The 22,014-nt window shown below is 51.8% G+C and overlaps 1 protein-coding gene and 1 pseudogene across 1 annotated transcript in view; one reads left to right on the plus strand and one right to left on the minus strand.

Annotated features, from left to right (window-relative positions):
- The window catches only part of LOC127474814 (zinc finger protein 208-like), a 549,167-nt pseudogene that overhangs the window by 231,683 nt on the left and 295,470 nt on the right, over positions 1 to 22,014 (plus strand).
- LOC127474915 (zinc finger protein 22-like) overlaps positions 1 to 22,014 on the minus strand; it is a 106,539-nt gene that overhangs the window by 20,735 nt on the left and 63,790 nt on the right. The window lies entirely within an intron of this gene.

The raw sequence follows: 22,014 nt of genomic DNA on the forward strand, positions 1-22,014 counted from the left end.
TGAAGATCTGCACATAGGAGAACACAATGAAAATGAAACAACCGAACACTAAACAGACACTAACCACAATGAGCCATATTTCCCTGAGGTAACCTGAGTGTGAGCAGGAGAGCTTGAGGATGTGTGGGATTTCACAGAAGAACTGGCCCAGGGCATTGCCCTGGCACAGGGGTAGGGAAAATGTGTTGGCTGTGTGCAGCAAAGCAATGAGAAAACCAGTGGCCCAGGCAGCTGCTGCCATGTGGGCACAAGCTCTGCTGCCCAGGAGGGTCCCGTAGTGCAGGGGTTTGCAGATGGCAACGTAGCGGTCGTAGCACATGATGGTGAGGAGGGAAAACTCTGCTGACATGAAGAAATAAAAGAAAAGGACCTGTGCAGCACATCCTGTGTAGGAGATGGTTGTGTTGTTCTGGAGGGAATTGTGCATGGCTTTGGGGACAGTGGTGCAGATGCAGCCCAGGTCTGTGAGGGAGAGGTTGAGCGGGAAGAAGCCCATGGGGGTGTGCAGGTGGTGGTCACAGGCTACGGCGCTGAGGATGAGGCCGTTGGCCAGGAGGGCAGCCAGGGAGATGGCCAGGAAGAGCCAGAAGTGCAGGAGCTGCAGCTCCCGCCTGTCTGCGAATGCCAGGAGGAGGAACTGGGTGAGGGAGCTGCTGTTGGACATTTGCTGCCTCTGGGTGTTTGTTTCCCACACAGGAGAAGAAGACAGTAAGAGGCCAGTTAGTGTGGACTTATCTAAACAAAGTCAAAGCTGTATTCTACAAACACTCCCCATGTCACACACAGACAGCCTTTTGATTTCCTAGGAGATCTTCCTTCAGCTCCAGTGCTGGGTCCCTACTGAACAGCATTTTCACTGTTTTAGCATCACTGTGCTTCTGTACAGGGGTTTCACATAACAAGGAGATGTTTAGGGACAGGTTTCCAACCCGGAGGGAAATTCACAGCTTGGAAGGAAACCTCAGGGAGACAGCCAAGTGTCCTTATGATGGCATTTGATTTAAGCAGACTCAGCTCCTTCCCCAGCACCACAGGCTGCACTGGTAGGGGTCATATTCCGTTTGCAGGTGCAAAAAGGACATCTCAGACTAGTCCTGATGGGTCTAGCAGAGGTGATGCTGGTGCTGCCCACAGGCAGAGCAGTGGCTGAAAGCACATTAGGAAGCTCAGGTAGACCTACTGAGCACTCACAGTTCAGATGTCTCAGGGACTTGTCAAAATTAATACTTTCTTAATGATTTATTCCTCCCATTCCTCAAGAGCAGGAAACTGGAAACACAATCTCAGGAAATTTCTTTAACCTTATAAAAATCTTTGTCTTGGAAATATTCTGAGAGGGAGTTGAAGCTCTGAGCATGTCCTCCTCCTCTACACTGCAGATAGTCTCAGGGTTGCACTTACAGAATCTGTAGTTGGTGGGCAGTGCCAGCTTTCACAGAAGCCTCCAAAAGCTGCAGTCCCATTGCCCTGCATGACCAGACTTCCTGTGCCAAGATCTGTTAAAAATTCTCCCCCAGTGAGGTCTCAACATCATTCTATGTCTGACAGCTTTAACTTCTCTCTGTCTCACTCCCCTGCCCTTGGTGCTGCAGGCAGTGCCCTCAGCCCTGCTGGGCTGTGCAGAGGAGCTGCTCACCAGCAGAGCTGTCTCTTTGAAGCTCTTCTTGCTTGCCAGGAGCTCCCTGTGTGCCAGGAGCCCGGCCCAGCTCAGCAGCACAGCAACAGCCCCAGGCATTTCATGGCCCTCGGGGGGAATTGGTGTTGTTTACATGAGACTCAGTCCCTGAGAGTAAGTTCAAACAACTTCTCAAGAAGTCAAAGTGAGATTGAAACACTAAAGTTTCCTTTAGTGCTAATGAGTCTCACTGAGGGACACAACTGAGAACGTGTCCCCAGGTTCCAGTTAGAGCAGAAAACTGTAGACAGTGATGACAAGGATGGACAAGCAAGGGAAAGGTGGCTCTGATGCTGAACAAACCTTTACTTGTTTCCTTAATCAAATGGGACCCTCAGCCCCTGGGAAGGCAGATCCTGTCCCTGCCTCATTCCTCAGGGTTCTTCCTGGGGCACTGGGATGTGGGATGTGCAGTGCCAAGGGCAGGACCATGAGGTGGCACCTGCCAGGCTGCTGAGCAGGGACAAGGAGGCCATGAGGCCCCAGGGCTGCAAGGGCCACTTGTCTCCTCCTGGCCTCAGAGGCACAGACAGCAGCCATGGCCAAAGGCCTGCAGAAGGTGGCTGTGTCAGGGCCTTTCAGCTTCTCCCCATGCCTGTCTCCTCTCCAGCCCAGGCTGTCCTACGGTGTCCATGCCCTGCCCCTTTCCCTGCAGGCTGTCGTCATCCCCCCGGCTGCCCCACCTGGCTGGCACCTTCCTGCACTGACATCTCTGCGTCCTCCCTGGCTCTTCCTGCACACACAAAGCCTTGGGCTCAGCTAGACTCTTTTGTGACACATTGTACCACAACACTGACCTCAGAGGGAAATTTCTGACTTCTTGTTACCAGTCTAGGCCACCCCAGCTGCCCTTGGTGGCACTAGCTCTTTCTTAGGCTGTTTTCTGACAGGAAATAAAGCTCCACCAGCTCTGACACCCCCCTTCCAGACCTCTCCGGCTGCTCCTCTACTGTCCTCAATCTTCACACCACTGACCCCTGAGTCCTCAGCCTCTATATACGGGTCATGTGCTTGAGGCCCCAAATTCCTTCCTGGGAGATCTCTGGGACCTCTCCAAGGTTTTGGAAGATGACAATAGAGTTCTCTGATCCCAGGAAACACAGAGGGACACTTTTTTCTCAGGGTTGTCTTGGCAGAATGAGGTACAATCTCTTTAAACTTTCTGGCACAAGGGAGCTCTGAGCTCTGGGTACGGAGGGAGCTCCAAGTGCCAACCACTGGAGTGGGAGCTACAAATCATCAGGGCTTGTGTTCTTTGGAGGGCCAGACACTGGTGAGAGTGGTGTGTGTGTGTGCACATGTAAGGACTTGAAGGGCACAATGAACTGTCTCAAAACACTGTCAAAGCAGGAAAATCCCATAAGGCACCACAAGACATAAGCACTGGTGGCAAACAGGAAGCCCTTTAATTCCAAGGCCTAAAGGGAGGTGAAGGTTTGGAAGTAGCCCCCAGGACAGAATTGCACTGTGCAGACTGTGGGAAAGAGCAGACAGCCCCAACAGGAAGCCAGGGCTGGTAAGGCAGGTCTGGGGAACCCATCCAGACAAAGATTCCCACCTGCAGACTGGAAGCACAGTGGGCAAAACTCCCACCGTGGCAAGCTGTGGGAAAGGAAGCAAGTCCTTGTAGACGTGCCAGCCCAAGCTGTGGGAACAGCATCTACCCCCCTGAATACCCAGGGCTTGGGCTGTATAAAAGTGATAACCCAGAAGCACAACTTGGGGACCCTCCACCGAGCAGAGCAGGGTGAAGAAGGACTGGTGGGAGCCTCAGGGATCTCCATGGTGTGATACATTTACTTCATCTCTGTCTCTCTCTCACTGGCTTCCCACCACCCCCTTCTTCTCTCTCTCTCTTTCTATTTCTTCCTTTCTCTCTCCCTCCTATTTACTGTAAATCAAACCTGGACTGCTGACTTTGGCACATGGTCTCCTTTGCAGCTGAATTTAGGCAGCAGCGTCTTTTAATAATGGGAACCTGACAGTATCCATGAGGTTTTACAGTGTGGGAATCAGGCACACCCTTCAAGATGGATCTCTCACTATTATCCCAAGCTCTTTTTTAGTGGAAGTTTCTTTAGGGAAACTGAAGTGCATCACTGTCTCAGACAGCCAAGGATAAGGTGACTGAGGGAATTCAGTTGCTCTCTTTAATTAATACAGGATTATTTCCCTTTCCTTTGGTGAAGCTAATAATGTGACTGGTGGAATGTCAGAAAAAATTAAATCATAAAGTAGTGCAGTAGCAAAGGGAAAACTTACTTTAGTTATGGAGTATTGCCAGCAGAAATCTCGAAAATCTTATCCATATTTACACTGATAAAATACCACATGTACTTCCTGGGATACTGCAAGCTTTCTACAATCCTTGTGGCATGTCTTTACAGAGCAAGAGTTAACATTTTGAGATGATACCTTAAAAAATGAGTTGCAATTCTATTGTTTCTTGAATGTTAAGCACCACATCCTAAACGCAGGAACACGTTCAAGGTCAATGTCCTATTTGAGACCTTTTCAGCAGCTGTGATATTGTGATAATCACACTTAAAACATTCCTCTAGAAAGAGTAAATTAGCCCTTTTCACTAGAAGGATTCTTATGATCAAAAACAAATCTGAAAGAGAACAAAGTCAGACTTCTTTGTTTGTTGGTTGGTTGGGTTTTTTTTTTTTCAGCAATGCAATAAATTGCTGTCCCTAACGGGGATGGTTTTCTACCCAAGAATTAAAAAGAAAACCCCAAAGTTTACTCTATTCTGCACTTATATTACTTTTTGGGTTTTTTGGGTTTTTTTTGGAGGCCTCACCTAAGTAAAAATACCTTCCTTAAAATGTGTTCATGCTTTCTGTAAGAACCAAACCATTCCAGCTGACATACCATTCTATCACCAATACTGCAGGGAAATGTAATATCCCACTAAATCAGAAGGGAAAGAAGACAACTGAGCATCAGCAGCTCTTCCTAAGCAAGATCAGGGGTTTAGCTCCATCTAACTGAGGGATGAGATGTGCCCCTCAGTGGGTCTCTTCCCACTCCCCCACCAGCCCTTCTACCCAACTGCAAGCTCAAAGTTCTAAAAAGAGAAGAAGAAGCTGGAGCGTCAATATTTCCCCAGTGCAAACCCCAATAATCTTTGCTGGGAGCTGACAGGAATTGCTGTTCCACTGCCCTGGGATATCCTGGCTTGAGGCGAGAGCGCAGCCCCGCCCAGAGCCCCCAACCCCTCTGAGAGCTTTTGTAGGGTCTGTTTGTCCATGTCCCTGTGGCAGAGGCTGCCCTGACACCTGCCCTGGAGCTGGTCCAGCTGCTGGACCAAACAAGGCATTGTCCAGCCTGCCTTCCTCCAGCCCCGACCGCCCCAGCCCATCTTCCATCGCTCTGCTTCCTTTTCCTGCCCCTGCTCCCCCTCCGCTCCCTTCCCTCTGGCATTTTTATTAGGAATGTTCTTGTTGTTCTCACTGTCCAAGCATAAGCTGATCCCCAGGGGAGCCTGTGGAATGTAACCCCTCAAGCACTAAATTCCTTCCCCTGTGCCAAAGACACGGGTTTGTTGTTGCTGCCCCTCCTGCCGAGCACCAGCTCCATCTCCTGCTCCTGCCCAGCGGCTTTGCAGAAATCCAGGGCTGGGTGTGGATTGGAGGCTGTGGCAAGGGACAGGATAAAGTTGCTTCACTTCCACTCTTGATGTCTCAGTGTTTGTGATCTTGAGAATCCTCACAAACTTGGAACAAGGCAGATTATCTGTTTTTGTAAGATATGTACCTGGAGATTGTTTTGATCTGTGTTTAAATCGTCCTTAAATAAAACAACTGATAGAAAACTATAAAAAAAAAATGGAAAAGGGAAAAATAAGAAAAAAGAAAATTTAAAAAAAAGGGAGAAAAAAGAGGAAAAAGAGGAAAAAAAGAGAAAAAAAGGAAGAAAAAACAGGAAAAAATGAGAAAAAAAAGAACAAATAAAAAAGAGAAAAAAAGAAAAAAGAGAGAGAAAAAAGAGAATAAAAAGAGGAAAAAAGAGAGAAAAAAGAAAGAAAAGAAAGAAAGGAAAAAGAGAAAATAAAAAAGACAGAAAAACTAAAACCCAACAAGTCCGATCCTCCCCCGCCGCAGGGACTACAACTCCCACAATGCCCCGCGCAGGCGGGGGGCGGGCAGGGGCCGTGGCCGCGCGCTGATTGGCTGCGGGGCGGGTCTGTAAAGGCGGAGGGCGCGCGGAGCGAGCGCCATTTTGGCCTCGTGGTCGGGAGTGAGGAGGACTCGCCTGCGGCCGCTGCACTTCGTGGGTGAGTTGGCGGGGGGGCGGCGAGAGCGGGGTCTGGGGATCCCCTCGGGGGCTGCGGGGAGCGCGGGTGTGGGTGGAAAGGCTGGAGGGCTCGGGAGGGCTTAGCGGGGGGGTTCGGGGGTTCCCGGGGACGTTTTGAGGGGTCCCTGAAAGGACTCGGGGGGGAGGTTGAAGGTCCTTGAAGGGTTTTGGGGGGCTCTGATGGGGGTTTATTTTTCTGAGAAGATTTGGGGTGTCCCAGGTGGGCTTTGGGGGTCTCTGGGGAGGTTTGGGCGTCCTGGGGGGCTTTGCGGGGACCTTCGAGGCAGTTTTGGGGGGTTTAATGGGTCCCAGACTGTTTTGAGGGTCCATGAGGGGGATTGGGGGTCCCTGAATGGGCTTGAGGGGTCCCAGGTGGGTTTTGTGGGTCACTGAGAGGGTTTAGAGGATGCTGGGGAAGGATGAGGGGTCCTTGAGGAGGTTTCGATGGGTCGAGGGGGGGATTTCAGGGGTTTTGAGGGGATTTTAGGGGTCCCCTAAAGCCCAGCAGTGGGGTTCAAGGGGTCCCCCAGCCCCCAGGGGAGGGGTCCTGGGGATGCCCCCCAAAATCCAGAGGGGGAGATGTACCACATCCGGGTAAGGGGATCCCAGTGCCCCCAGTATATCCCAGTGACCTCCCAGTGACTCACAGGATGGCCCAGTAACCCCCCAGTGACCATCCAGTGTGTCCCAGTGACCTCCCACTGCCCCCCAGGATGGCCCAGTGATCCTGCAGTGAGCACCCAGTAACCCCCAGTATGGCCCAGTAACCTCCCAGTGTCCCCCCGTGTGTCCTGGTATCCCCCAGTAACTCCCCAGTTCTCTGCCAGTGCCCCCCAGTGTGCCCCAGTTCCCCTCCAGTCCCTCCCAGTGCCCTCCCAGTGTCCTTCAATACCCCCCCAGTCCTCCCACTGCTCTCTGGTTCCCCCCAGTGTGTCCCAGTATCCCCCAGTAATCACCCAGTGCCCCACAAAGCCCCCAACTGTCCTCAGATGCCCTTGGCCTTTCTATGGGAGGGGGAGCATTTTTGGGGGCAGAGGATCCAGAGAGGAGCAGCGAGGCTGGGGAAGGGAGTGGAGCACAAGTGGTGTGAGGAGAGGCTGAGGGAGCTGGGGGTGTTGAGGCTGGAGAAGAGGAGGCTCAGGGGAGACCTCCTGACTGTCTGCAAGTCCCTGCCAGGAGGTTGGAGCCAGGTGGGGGTGGGGCTGTTCTGCCAGGAAGCAGCAGTAGGACAAGAGGGCTGGGTCTGGAGCTGTGCCAGGGGAGGTTTAGGTTGGATATTGGGAAGCAATTTTGTACAGAGAGAAGTGAAAAGAGCGGGTGGGTCACCCCCAAAGGGAGCTGGGGGGAGCCGGGGTTTGGGGGGCTGATGTGAAAGGGGTGGGAGGGGGGGGCTGAGGGGAGTGGGGAGAGCAGGAGTGGGGTTGCCGTGGGGGTACCTCTGTGTCCCCATGCCTTGATCCCTGGAGAGCGAGGGAGGCTGGAGATAGGGAGGAGCTTCGAGAGCCCTGAGAGCCTGGAGAGGGGGGACACGGAGAAGGGGAAGCCTGGACAGTGGGGACCCCTGGGATCCCCTAGGACAACAAAGTGGAGAACCTGGAGAGGGGGAATTTCTGGGAATGCAGCATCCCGAAAGCGAGAATCAGAGGAGAAGGGAGCCTTGGGATCCCCAACACTCCCAGCATCTCTAGGTAGAACCCCCAGCATCCCAGACAGGGGAGACTCTCTGAACCCTAGAGGGGGGAAACCAGAGAAGGGGAAATCTTAGGAGAATTTTTTTGGGCTAATCTTCATATTTTAGAGTATTTTTAGGTGAATCTCAGCTTTTCAGTTTGGGAGGGCAGGAGTCTTCTCACTATTTCTTACAGGCTTTTGCCTGAATCTCGATGATTTGGGGTTCTCTGGGTTGATCCTTGGTGTTTTGGAGGTTTTTATGGACCCAGGATGCCCGGTGAGTTCTAGAGATGGACTTGGGCAGGAGGAACCCCCAAACCCAAACGCTTGTTTTCCCCCCATCAGGATTTGTCCTTCCCAAAGCTTGGGCGGATGGAGGAGGAGGCTGCGAGGAAGAGGAAGATGTCTTGGGCCACCCAGGCAGGTGAGGAGGAAGTCAGTGTCCCTTTGGGCGGGGGTTGTGCTGGCTCTGTCAGCCCAGCATGGCCCCGGCTGCAGGACAACCCCGCTGGCGCCGCCGTCCTGCCGGGGCCGGAGTTGGGGGGATGTCCTTGGCCTTCCCTGTGGGCCGGAGGCAAATCCCCTGCCTGTCCTTCTTGCTTCCTGCCCCAGGCCCCGAGCTGAGGAGGGAGAGCGCGGAGGACAAATCCCCCCGTGAGACCCTGGTGGGAGAGGCCGTTTTGAAGGGCTCCCCGGCGCAGGAAGGCAGCGGGGAGGAAAAGGGCCGGAGATCCCCCCGCAGGAGGGGCTCCAAAGCCATCCCAGGGTGCTCTGAGGAGGAAAGAGCCAGCCTGTGCCGGGAAGGCGGCCAGAGCTTGAGGGGGAGCTCTGAGCTGGTGGTCCCTGATCAGCCTCCCAGCAGGGAGAAGCCCTTCAGGTGCTTGGAATGTGGGAAGAGCTTCAAGAGGAGCACCACCCTCCTCACCCACCAGCACATCCACACTGGGGAACGTCCTTACATGTGTTGGGAATGTGGAAAGAGCTTCAGGGACAGCTCCAACCTTCGTAAGCACCAAGTCATCCACACTGGAGAACGGCCATACACGTGTGGGGAATGTGGGAAGAGGTTTCAGACCAGCTCACATCTCCTCAGGCATGAGCAGACACACACGGATGAGAGGCCCTTCCGCTGTACCGAGTGCGGGAAGGGCTTCAACCGGAACTGCAACCTCATCACCCACCGGCGCATCCACACCGGGGAGAGGCCCTACAAGTGTGGGGAGTGTGGGAAGAGCTTCACCCGCAGCTCTACCTTGACCAAACACCAACGGACCCACCAGTAAGAGAAGCCCCACCAGTGCCCCGACTGCAGGAAGAGCTTCGGCCGCTTCTTCCACCCCGAATGAAGCCCCTAATGGGGAGGCAACCCCTGGAGTACAGTGACTGTCAGTCCATCCCTTTCCACCACAAAGGACCAGTCCGCTTTCCCAGGGGCAGGTTCTGACAACAGAACCCTTCTTGGGGGGTGTGTGGAGATTCCTGCCTTGGCTGGGGACCCCCCCAGGGTCACTCCTGGAGGTTGAGAGCAGAGATCTCCCCACCAGCGTTGGTCTGGGGGAGTTCCATCCCTCTCTAATTAAGAATTTCTCGTTTTGTGGCAGCTTGAGTAGAATTGCTTCAACAATTGCTTTAGTGTAGAGCACTGTCCTATCTTATCCTGTACAGGTAGTTTTAGTGTATATATTATGCACTAAGTAATTCTGATGAAGATCTTTTGTCTGATCATTTGTATCCCTAAATAAATTCCTTTTTATCAATAGATCTGATTTGCCATCATTAAAAGCTGGAGGGCAAAAGTGATTCAGTCACACTTCTGTAATTCCTCTAAACTGAAACTGTTGGCATGATCCAAGGTTGAGATTGGATCCAGCAGCCCCCAGCACCCCACAGTAAGTTGGGAGCTCAGAGGGGCCACCCCCCTTTCCCAGCCCTCCTGTGCCCAAAGGCTCTTATGGTACCGTTTATCCCACCACACTACCCCTGCTCTTTTACCCTTCTCCCTGTTCCTCCCACTTTTTCATAGTCCACTCAATCCCCAGCCCCAATCAGGATCACTCTGGGGGTCCCAATCCCCATTTTTCTCCCCTCTTTCACCCCTTCCACATCATCCCCCCACTCTCCAGCCCTCTCATGCTCAGTTTGGGGGTCCCACTCTCCAGCCCTCTCATGCTCAGTTTGGGGGTCCCACCCTCCTCTTTCCCCACTCTCCTGACCTCTCCCACTTATTTCCCATCATCCTCAGTGGTCCTCCCCTCCACTTTTGGGGGGTCTCACTCCCCTCCCACTCAGTTTGGGGTCCCACTACCCCTTTATCCCCTCTAGCCCCCCCTTTTCCCACCGACCTCCCCCTTACCACCCTCCGCTCACCCGAGAGCTCCTCGCCCGCAGCCGGGGGGGCTCCCAGCACCACCAGTACCCAGAGAAGTCCCCCCAGAGAAGGGGTTGGGTGGGGTCCTGGGTGGGCTTTGAGTGTGTTTGGGGGTCCTCGGGGAGCTCTAAGAAGGTTTTGAGGGGTTCCCAGCACCTTTTGGGATGAGCTGGGTGCCTACTGAGGGGCAGGTGCACTCCCAAAGCCCCCCCAGAGTGGGTTTACACGGGGGGAAACAGGGGAGTCCCTATTCCCGATCCATCCCGGAGCCAGTTCTGCCCCCCCCAAACTCGGCTCCACCCCTCGTTATCCACCCCCCCTCCCCCACTGCCCCCCAATAACCGGCACTGGGGAGAAGTGGGAAGCTTTCCTGGGATCAGAAGTGGCACCAGGGGAGGGGGGGACACACGACCCCCCAAAATCCTCACAGGGACAGGAGGGGTCCAGGCTGGGCCCGAGGCCCCGGGGAGGGGCTGCGGCCGCCGCCGGCTCAGGAGCTCTGTGGGGAGAGAAAAGGGGGTGACAGCGGGGTGGGGGGTCCCCGGGGGGGCACAGACGCTCTGGGGGGACACACGACCCCCTGGGACCCCCCTCACCTTCTGGCGCAGGTAGAAGCCGAGCCCCAGCGCCAGGGAGACGAAGGCCAAGAGGAAGCCCCCGGCCCCTCCTTGGCAGCAATTGCTCAGGCTGATGGAGCCCGGCAGGGCCGGGGCCGCCGGCGGTGTCCGATCCCGGCAGGAAGCGGGGAGGGCCCCGGGGAGCGGCGGCGGCGGGCGGGGCCCTGGGGGAGCCGCCCCGAGGGGTCCCCGCCGCCCGGGGCACTGAAGGAGCCGCCCCGGGACGGGCCCTGGCGGGGGTCGCCAGAGAGGGGGGCGAGCTCGGAACAGAATCAGCTCCGGAGAATAAACCGAGGGAAACCAAAGGGCCGCGCCGGGGGAGTCTCCGCCGCCCCGGAGCTGAAAGAGCTGCCCCGCGGGACGAGCGAGGAGGGGCGGCGGGGAAACAGTCGCCCGGGGTGTGGCGAGGGAGGCGGGAATGGGATAAAAGAGAGAGAATAGAGGGAGAAATCGCTTTGTTCCCCCCCTCCCTCCCCACCCCAGCTCCCTTTTGTACACAGATAAAAGCAGGGATCGACATGTGCTTCCCTTCCCCCTTTTCCCCTCAGGGGATGAGAAAACAAAAGAGAAAACCTTGAGAAAGAGGGGGAAAGCCAACTCTGCAAAACTATCTCCTCTGAGATAAGTTGTGTAGCCAAAGGAAATGCTGACTCCAGAGGTGCCCCAGAGTCGGCAGAGCCCCCACCCTGCACACTCACACACTTCAGCCCAACACTGGGGTTTTCCCCTCCCTGGCACTGCCCAGTCCAGCCCCTCCCTGGTCCCCCCATCTCCCTGCCCCTGCCCCAGCCCAGCAGAGCAGCACACTCAGGTCTGGCCCTGCAGCAGGACATGGAGGCCATGGAGCTCAGGGACAGGCCCTCTGGGGCTGCAATGCTCAGCACATCATCAGCTCAGGCAGCTCCTGCAGCCCCAGGGCCAGCCCCGCTCCCCAGCACAGCAGCAGAGAATCGGCCCCGGGCTCCTCAGGCCCCATTTGCCATCTCCAGGGGCACTGGCCACCACCAGCACCAGCTGGAGCAGCCTCAGCCCCTCAGCCCCCACAGTGGGACCCTGGGGGCAGCACACGGACTCCAGGGAGAAACCAGCAAGGCAAGGACCCTCTGGAGAGTCTGCTCCTTGGCCTTCTTCTTGAGAGCCCTTGAGAAGAAGAGCTGAGGCTTCAGGCTGTGCCCGGAGCAAATGGAGCCCCTTGTGTGGTGGAAAGAGTGCAGTGGAGCCCAGCTCATGCCAGCAGTGCCATGGCCACAGGACTGACCCAGCCCAGCCCAGGGACCAAGGCCCAGAGCACTGAGGCCTCACCGAGGCCCAGAAGGGGAGGGTGGCAGGAGAAAAAGAGCAGCTCTCAACAGGCCAAATGCTGCTGCTCCCTGGCACTGCTGCTGGGCTGGGACTCTGTTTCCCTGCCCCTCTGCACACAGGCACTGCCCTGCCAGACCCATCAGAGGTCTCAGAAGATTGAACTCAGAGAAACAAGTCACTGAAGGATCCTTGACTTTGTTTCAATGCATTCCTCATTTACACAGATTCTGGGTCAAATTGAAGATGTAGACAGTGACCCAGACATGGGATGAATAATCAATATTCACTGTACACAACTTTATCCCAGGAGAAAAAACACATGAAAACCCTGACCCAGCACCACAAAACCCTGAGCAGGCAGGCTGGAACAAGGAGTCCCATTCTGAATGCTATGGAAGAGAAAACAGGCCCTTTGTGCCTTCAGAAAAGCATCCAGTCATCATTTTCTTCAGGGCATCCTTGAAGCAAAAGGTTTCTTAGGACAGATGCCAGAGCTTGGCAGCAAGCTGTCCTTCTCAGCTTGGAAAATCTCTGCTAACTTGCCTAACAATGGTACAAACCCCCCAAGTTAATGTTGTCAAACAGCTGCATCTGCAGGATTCATGTTCCAGCATTACCTAATGCACAATTATCACACCTCGTTTTAAATTTAAAGGGGAGGTAAAAAAAAGCGGGGGGTGGGGGGAGACTCTCCACCCCAGTCATCCATCAAGTGTACATCCTGGCCACTGCTCCCAAGAAATTTAATATATGCTAAAAAGATATAAAAAGACATCAAAAGCTTTCAGAAATAAAAGTGCTTCAGAACTAGATTTTAATATTACCGAGTGGGTTTTTGCCAGATTATAAAGTTGACTGAAATGCCAGGATACTGCATTTTGGAAGCAGCAGCAGCTCACATATTGCCTTGTATTAGTGGCTGAAGTGTGTTGCTGATTCCAAAGCCAGACTATCATCATCTGTGGGGGAGAGTAGATAAATAAATAAATACTGAATCTCTACCAAAAAAAGCATGAATAGATGTGGCCACTTACCCAAAGAGCTGTTCTTGTTGCTGAGGACTCCTCTCTCTGAACACATTCACCTGTCATTCTGTCAAGGTAATAAATCCTTCCATTTATTACAGCACACTCAAAAGCCTCCTGCTATTTAATTTCAGTGGAAAAATGGCTCAAAGTGTCTAAAACCTTTACTTTTGCTACTGTAAAAGTGCTGGGATTTTACTTCCTTCCTGATAAGCCAGTGCCAATGGATGTGATTATTCTTTTCTTATTCAAAGCATATCAGTAGTTCCAAAGCACTCTCCATCTTATCAGGTGTCTGAACAGCACAGTTACTGAAAACAGTTTGTCCTGCTCCTCTCTCCTTCTGCCAGGCTATCAGATAAACCCAACTAACTCTGTATTTACACACCATCAAACATAAGCTGTGTCTTCAACCCACTGTAGCCTGTTTCTGGCATGTTACAGGTTTGCTGCTTGACATCAGTTGTACCCAAAACAGCAGCAGTGAATTAGCTTAGAACAAAAATATAGTCACTCCATAGCACAAAACAAAAAAGGGACACAGCATAGGAAAAAAAAAAGAGAAACATTTTGTGAAGTAAGAATGATCACTCTCATCTCAGTAGTTCACAGGTATTTATCTGGTGCTACTTGAAAAAGAGCATGGAAGCAGTAGGATCTAAATGCATTCAAAACCAACAGACCTCAAGAGTAGAAAAACAATTTCTTTTTTTTGTTTATTTTATTCTCCTGTCCTCTAGGAACTGTCTCTGATTTGCAAGGGGTGAGAAAGTGAAAGAAAGGAAAATGGTTACAGTGTCTGAAAGCGTTTAAATGCCTTTACAGTTTTTGTCAGTAACAAGACTGATTTTCATGATCCAACCTTCATTTGGCACTAAAAGATCCTCACAAAAACAAATCAAAAAAAACACTCTCCCCCAAACAAGCCTCTCAGCAACTCTCCTTTTCATTCAGTGTCTCAGATACAGAATTTTCAGTGCTGACTACTGAGGAATAACACAAGATCAACTCCCTCAGAAGGGCCACAGCTTTGAAGATTTTGCTCCCTGCCCAGCCCTAGGGAATAGGCACAGCATCTCCCTTCCTTCTTCTCAGGATGACAGGATATCCTTGGGATGAGGGCAGTGTTGGAAGAGTTAAACATTAACCTGGCTGTGCCCTGGGCACTCTCAGCTGGCTAAATGAAAAGTTCTGGAATGCAGGGAGAAATCCTGAGTTGCAGCTCTTTGATTAAGTACAGCCTTCTTTAGAAGCTGAAGCTCCAGCCCCTGAGTGGAGGATCCTTCCCACCACTTCTCCCACTGACAGTCCCCTGAGCAATAAAATATTAAACATAAAAGGACAGTGGCATTCATCCTCCACAAAGACAGGACCAAATCCTGCAGCCAATTTGATGGCAGAAAAAAAAAAAATTAAAAGCAAATAAAGAATACACAGAAAATTTCTTGATCCTTTGTTACATTTCCAATCTATGGAGAACTACACAAACTGCCAGTAGCAGAGTGCTCAGAGTACATAAAGGAGTGTGATTTCACCGTTTTGTTAAATCTTGGTTTTACTAGATTTTCTGTCTTGTATTTCTTTAAAAATATTCACGTGAGAGACTGAAAAAAGTTTTTCTTTAAAAAACAGCTCTAGAAACCAACCCAGAAATAGGGGGAGAGGGGTGAAAGAGCAGCAATAACATGTACAAGATTAGTCTGAATAAAGCAAGTCACCTCCTGCCCACCCATCCTGGCACCTGATGGGAAGGAGTTTTGGAAGTGCTGAGGAACAAGCTAGCACTACATTTTAGATATGACTTTTTCATCTCTACATCTACAGGACTTTAAACTGTTTCATGTCTAGCTGGCTTGGATGGGGGAGCATACACACAACTGGCTTATAATTTTTTAATTATTTTTACCTTTTTTAAAATTTTTATTTCCTTTTTTGTTTGTTGGTTTGTCTGGTGTTTTATTTCTGAGGACATTCAAAACAAGAAACAGCAACTCCACATCATCTTCTCATTCTAACTTGCCAAAGCCCTCAATCTCTGATCACACCCACTGATCACTGAAGCCAACAGGACATTTTCTGACAGCTTGACCAGTTGTTTAAGGAAAGAGAGTGTGATGGAGCACACATTTGGGACACTTCTGACACTCCTCAGCAGGGCTAATATTGATTTGTTTCCTTTGGCTAGGTAAGTGCTGCCCAAACACATTACCTGTGGTATGTAGTTCCAATCCAAATGATGAAAAGGAGATGTGCAGGTTTTTTTTCCACTTACAGCAACATGAAAAGACACAGAGGAGGAAGAGACATCCACGCTAAGCTACAGAGTAATAACCTCAAAAACCTCAAATCACTTTATCTTAAAGTTTGGTTTCAGAACAAAACTCTTGAGGAGAATCTTACACCCTCCTATATAAAGACAGCAGCTCAAAGCTGCAAAGAGTTTTGCTCAGGGAAAGGCAATATAATTTTCAATGTATGATAAAAGGATATATTTAGAGTATTCCCTATGACATCACATCCTCCCTGTGACATCACACCCTTAATGTGACATCACATCTCCCCTATAATGTCAGATCCTTTCTGTGACTTCACATCTCTCCTGTGATATCATATCATCCCTGTGATGTCACGTCACCCCCTCTGACATCACATCCTCCCTGTGACATCACAGCTCCTCTATGACATCGCATCCTCCCTGTGACATCACACCCTTCCTTGTGACCTCACATGGCCCCCTATGACATCACATACTTCCTGTGATATCACATCTCCCCTGTGACATCACATCCCTCCTGTGACATTACATCGTCCCTGTGACATCACAGTTCTCCTAGGACATCACATCTGCCTTGTGACATCACATCCTTCCTGTGCTATCACATCTTCCCTATGACATCACATCCATCATATGGCATCCCACCTCTCCTGTGATATCATATCATCCGTGTGACGTCACGTCCTCTCCATGACATCACAGCTCGCCTGTGACATCACATCCTTTCTGTAGTATCACATCTCCCCTATGACATCACATTGTCCCTGTGACATCAAATCCTTCCTGTGACATCATATCATCCTTGTGACATCACAGCTCCACTGTGACACCACATCTTTCCCTATGACATCACATCTCTCCTATGACGTCACATCCATCATATGCCATCATGTCTCCTGTGATATCATCCCTGCAACGCCACGTCCTCTCCTATGACATCACATACTCCCAGTGACATCGCAGCTCCCCTGTGACATCACATCCTATCTGTGATATACCATCTCCCCTATGACATCACATCCATCATGTGACATGACATCCTTCCTGTGGCATCACATCTCCTCTATGATGTCACATCCATCATATGACATCACACCTCCCCTGTGACATCACATCCTTGTTGTGACATCAAGGCTCCTCTATGTCACATCCATCTCTCCTGTGATATCATATAATTCCTGTGATGTCATGTCCCCCCATGACATCACACCTGCCCTGTGACATCACAGCCTTCCTATGACATCACATTGTCCCCATGACAGCACAACTCCCATATGACTTCACATCCTCCTCGTGACATCACAGCTCCCCTATGACATCACATCCTCTTCATGACATCACAACCCCCGTGACATCATATTTCTCCTATGATGTCGCATACATCATATGACATCACACCTCTCAGATGATATCGTATCATCCCCGTGACATCCAGTGCTCCTCTATGACATCACATACTCCCTTTGACATCATAGTGTCCCTGTGACATCACATCTCCCCTATGACATAATATCTGCCTTGTGATATCATATCATTCCTGTGACATCATGTCTTCCCCTATGACATCGCATACTCCTCGTGACATCACATCCATCATATGACATCACATCTCCTTTGTGACATCATATAATCTCAGTGATGTCACATCCTCCCCTGTGATGTCACATTCTCCCCTATGACATCACACCTTCCCTGTGACATCACATCCTTCCCGTGACATCACATCTTTCTTGTGACATAACATCTCCCCTATGACGTAACATCCTTCATATGACATCACATCTCTCCTGTGATATCACATCATCCCTGCGACGTCACGTCCTCCCCTCACCCATCACAGTTCCCTTGTGACATCATAACCAGTGACATCCAGATCCATCCCAAGGTTGGGTGTGTGTGAGACAGGCAGAACCACAAATGCCTGCACAGCCCAGAGCAGTCAGTGTGGGGCTGTGCTTGCTGCTGCAGAGACCCCCAGGGAACAAACCCAGGCAGGAGTTTGGGGGGGCGTGTCCCTAAGGAGGACACTTGCCTTATTATTGCTTCTTATTTGTAATATCTTACAGATCTATCATACAACACCTAAGGATGGATTCTATAGAATATGTGCCATAGATATTGGGGTTGGGTCTGGCTGAGCTGCAGTTCAGTTCCCCACAGCAGCCCTCCCAGGGCTGGGCTTGGCATTGGCAGCTGGAAGGGTGTTGAGAACACCCCAGTGTTTTGGCCACTGCTGAGCACAGCACCAACACTGGGACATTCCTTCCTTAGCTGAGGGCAAGAGCCTGGCAGGGGACCCAAGTAGGCCAGCTGAGCCCAACTGACCCAAGGGACATTGCAGCCCATGGGAGGTCAGCTCAGCTCTAAAAGCTGAGGCCCGGAGCAGGAGGGGGGCATTCATTGTCTGATGGCTGCCTGCTGAGGAACCGTCCCGCGGACCCAAGCCCTGCTCCTGGGGAGTGGCCGACCATGGCTGCTCATGGGAAGCAGAGAACAAACCCTGCTACCTCCTGTTTCTGTGTGCACATGCTTCGCTTTGCTTTTTGCTTTAAAAAAACTGCCTTATCCCAACCCACTATTTTGTTTTTCCCACCTTAATCTCTCCCATGTCCTGCTGAGAAGGGGAGTGATAGAGCGGCTGGGAGGGCACCTGGTGACCAAAGTCAACCCACCACACACCTGAACACTTCCAGAGACTCCACCACCTCCCTGGGCTCTTGTTCCAATGCCTGAACACTCTCTCAGTGGAAAAAGGTTTTTTTTAATATCTAATCTGATCCTCACCTGATGCAATTTAAGGCCATTTCCTCTCTTCCTGTCACTAAAGGCTTTGCAGAAGAGACCAACCCCCACCCCACTAAAACCTCCTTTCAGGTCATTGCAGAGAGCAATGAGGTCCCCCCTGAGCCTCCCCTTCTCCAGACTCAACCAGCCCAGTTCCCTCAGCCGTCCCTCAGCAGACATGTTTTCCAGAGCCTTCCCCAGCTCCGTTCCCTTCTCTGGACACGCTCCAGCCCCTCAAGGGCCTTTTGGCACTGAGGGGCCAGAACTGGACACAGCACTCCAGGTGGGGCCTCCCCAGTGCCCAGCACAGAGGGGCAATCAGTTCTCTGCTCCTGCTGGCCACACTCTTCTCCACAAAGGCCATGATGCCCTTGGCCTTCTTGCCCCCCTGGGCACACTCTGGCTCATATCCAGTCGCTGTCAAGCAGCACCCCCAAGTCTCTTCCTGCTGAGCAGCTCTCCAGCCCCTCTGCCCCCAACCTGAAGCGTTCCAGGGGGTGGTTGGGACCCAAGGGCAGGCCCTGACACTTGGCCTTATTGATCCAGCCTGTCCAGATCCCTCTGCAGAGCCTTCCTGCCCTCCAGCACATCCACACTCACACCCAGCTCAGTCAGTCTCCCAAACAGGACGAAGTCTGACCACCAGCAGTCCAGGGTGTCAGTTCTGCTGCCCCCTCCTTCCTCCACCCAGAATGGAAAACTCCATCATTTTGGGGTCTCTGTGCCCAATGGCTCTGACCACCACATCCCCCACCAGTCACAGAATCATGGAATGGTTTGGGTGGGAAGGGACCTTAAAGAGCATCTCAGTCCAACCCCCTGCCATGGGCAGGGACACCTTCCACTAGACTCAGAGCTCACAACCCCATCCAACCTGGCCGTGAACACTTCCAGGGATGGGGCAGACAGAACTTCTCTGAGCAACCTGTACCAGGATCTCACTACCATCACAGTCCAGAAATTCTTCTTAATATCCCATCTAACCCTTCCCTTTCTCAGTGTGAAGCCATTCCCCTTGTCCTGTCACTCCAGACCCTTGTAAATAGTCTCTCTCCATCTTTTTTGTTGGCTCCCTTCAGGCACTCGAAGGCCACAATTAGGTCAGACCAAATCCTTTTCTCCAGCCTGAACAATGCCAATTCTCTCAGCCTTTCCTCACAGCAGAGCTGCTCCATCCCTCTGATCCTCTTGCTGCTCCCCTCTGGACTCACTCCAACAGGTCCATGTCCTTCCTGTGCTGGACCCAGAGCTGGAGGCAGCTCTGCAGGGGTGACAACATTACAGCCCTGTGTGTTCCAGCAAGGACACTGTGGAACCTCCTGGAGTAAAGGGGCCATTGTGACACTGTAGGGCCTTCTGGAGCCAAAGGAACCCTGGGACACTGGGCAATCTCATGGAATCAAGGGAGCATTGTGACAATGTAAAAATTCAGAGGAATTAAGAGGCCATTGTGATAACTGTAAGGCCTCATGGAACCAAAGTAATCCTGGGAGACTGTGGAAACTCATGTAATCAAGGGGCCATTGTGACACTCCAGGGCCTCATGAAATCAAAGGAATCCTGGGACACTGTGGAATCTCATGGAACCAAGGATTCATTGTGACATGAAGGGCCTCATGGAACCAAGGGAGCCCTGAGACATTTTGGGCCCTCATAGAATCAAGGGGCCATTGTGACACTGAGGAACCTCGGGGACTCAGAGGCCACTGTGACACTGCAGGGCCTCATGGAACCAAAGGAACCCTGAGACTTTTCAGAACCTCATGGAATCAAGGGGCCACTGTGACACTGCAGGGCTCATGGAACCAAAGGATTCCTGGGACACTGTGGAAGCTCATGGAACCAAGGGGCCACTGTGATATGTGGGGCCTGATAGAACCAAAGGAGTCCTGAGACATTTTGCAAACTCATGGAATCAAGGGTCCATTATCACACTGCAGAGCCTTACGAAGCCAAATGGACCCTGAGACTCTGTGGAACCTCATGGAATCTAGTGACCATTCCCACCCTCTAAAACCTCATGGATACTCTCAGGTTCCCATTATTAAGAGACACTGTGGTGGTTTGGGCTAGGCCTTCCTTGGTGACCAGTTTGTAACCAAGGAAGGGTCCAGATTTACCCAGTATTCCCTATGATTTTTACGTAAGCCAGACTATAAGAAGGAAGGAGAAAAGGTGTTCGTTCTCTTTCCTTCCGGCAGCTTGGAGGTGCAGGTTCCCTGCTGTTGAGTCTGCCGTGTTGGGGAGCGAGGCCTGGTTAGGCCTTGTCGACCTTGGGAGGCGGAGGTTGCCGGTGGTCGTTCTGGAGAGACTCTCAGTTTTCCCAGGGAGAGTGGTGGGATTTTTCTTTGCTAACTCTTTAGTTACTAGATCTTGGGCTGCTAATTGGGATATATATATTTTATTTTGGTTTTGTTCCCTTTCCCTTTCCCCTTCCCTTTCCCTTGTGAAATTGTATATATATTTCAAATTGTATCTAACAGTACATAAGTGTAAATATATTTATATATATCACTTTAGCTGTCTCTCTCCAGTTCCGGTTTTTCTTAGTTGTCTTTCCTCCCTCTTCTCCCTGAGGTTTTGGGGGGCGGGACGGACTTCTTGTGGTAGGGTTTGGAGACTTGGCAGGGAGCCAAGCTTCAAACCATATCAGACACCTCTGCCCAAATTCAGCTGCAAAGGAGACCATGTGCCAAAGTCAGCAGTCCAGCTTTGATTTAACAGTAAATATGAGGGAGAAAGAAAGAAATAGTGCAATTCTGTCCTGTGGGCTACTTCCAAAGCTTCACCTCCCTTTAGGCCTTGGAATTAAAGGCCTTCCTGTTTGCCACCAGTGCTTATGTCTTGTGGTGCCTTATGGGATTTTCCTGCTTTGACAGTGTTTTGAGACAGTTCATTGTGCCCTTCAAGTCCTTCCATGTGCACACACACACCCCACTCTCACCAGTGTCTGGCCCTCCAAAGAACACAAGCCCTGATGATTTGTAGCTCCCACTCCAGTGGTTGGCACTTGGAGCTCCCTCCGTACCCAGAGCTCAGAGCTCCCTTGTGCCAGAAAGTTTAAAGAGATTGTGCCTCATTCTGCCAAGACAACCCTGGGAAAAAGTGTCCCTCTGTGTTTCCTTGGATAAGAGCACTCTATTGTCATCTTCCAAGACCTTGGAATGGTCCCAGAGATCCCTCAGGAAGGAATTTAGGGCCTCAAGCACATGACCCGTATATAGAGGCTGAGGACTCAGGGGTCAGTGGTGTGAAGATTGAGGACAGTAGAGGAGTAGCCTGAGAGGTCTGGAAGGGGGGTGTCAGAGTTGGTGGAGCTTTTCTTCCTGTCAGAAAACAGCCTAAGAAAGAACTAGTGCCACCAAGGGCACCTGGGGGGCCTAGACTGGTGAAAAGAAGTAAGAAATTTCCCTCCAAGGTCAATGTTGTGGTGCAATATGTCACAAAGAAGGAGTCTAGATGAGCCCAAGGCTTTGTGTGTGCAGGAAGAGCCAGGGAGGACGCAGAGATGTCAGTGCAGGAAGGTGCCAGCCAGGTGGGGCAGCCGGGGGGATGACGACAGCCTGCAGGGAAAGGGGCAGGGCATGGACACCGTAGGACAGCCTGGGCTGGAGAGGAGACAGGCATGGGGAGAAGCTGAAAGGCCCTGACAGAGCCACCTTCTGCAGGCCTCTGGCCAGGGCTGCTGTCTGTGCCCCTGATGCCAGGAGGAGGGGAGTGCCCCTTGCAGCCCTGGGGCCTCATGGCCTCCTTGTCCCTGCTCAGCAGCCTGGCAGGTGCCACCCCATGGTCCTGCCCTTGGCATTGCACATCCCACATCCCAGTGCCCCAGGAAGAGCCCTGAGGAATGAGGCAGGGACAGGATCTGCCTTCCTGGGGGCTGGGGGTCAGGGCTTGGCCTGTTGGATTAAGGAAACACATCCAGGTTTCCTCAACATCAGAGCCACCTTTCCCTTGCTTGTCCATCCTTGTCATCACTGTCTGCAGTTTTCTGC

Source organism: Manacus candei, unplaced genomic scaffold (genome assembly GCF_025592945.1).
Source record: "Manacus candei isolate 608988 ecotype Guabito, Panama unplaced genomic scaffold, ASM2559294v1 h1tg000045l, whole genome shotgun sequence".
In the NCBI taxonomy this organism is placed as follows: Eukaryota; Metazoa; Chordata; class Aves; order Passeriformes; family Pipridae; genus Manacus; species Manacus candei.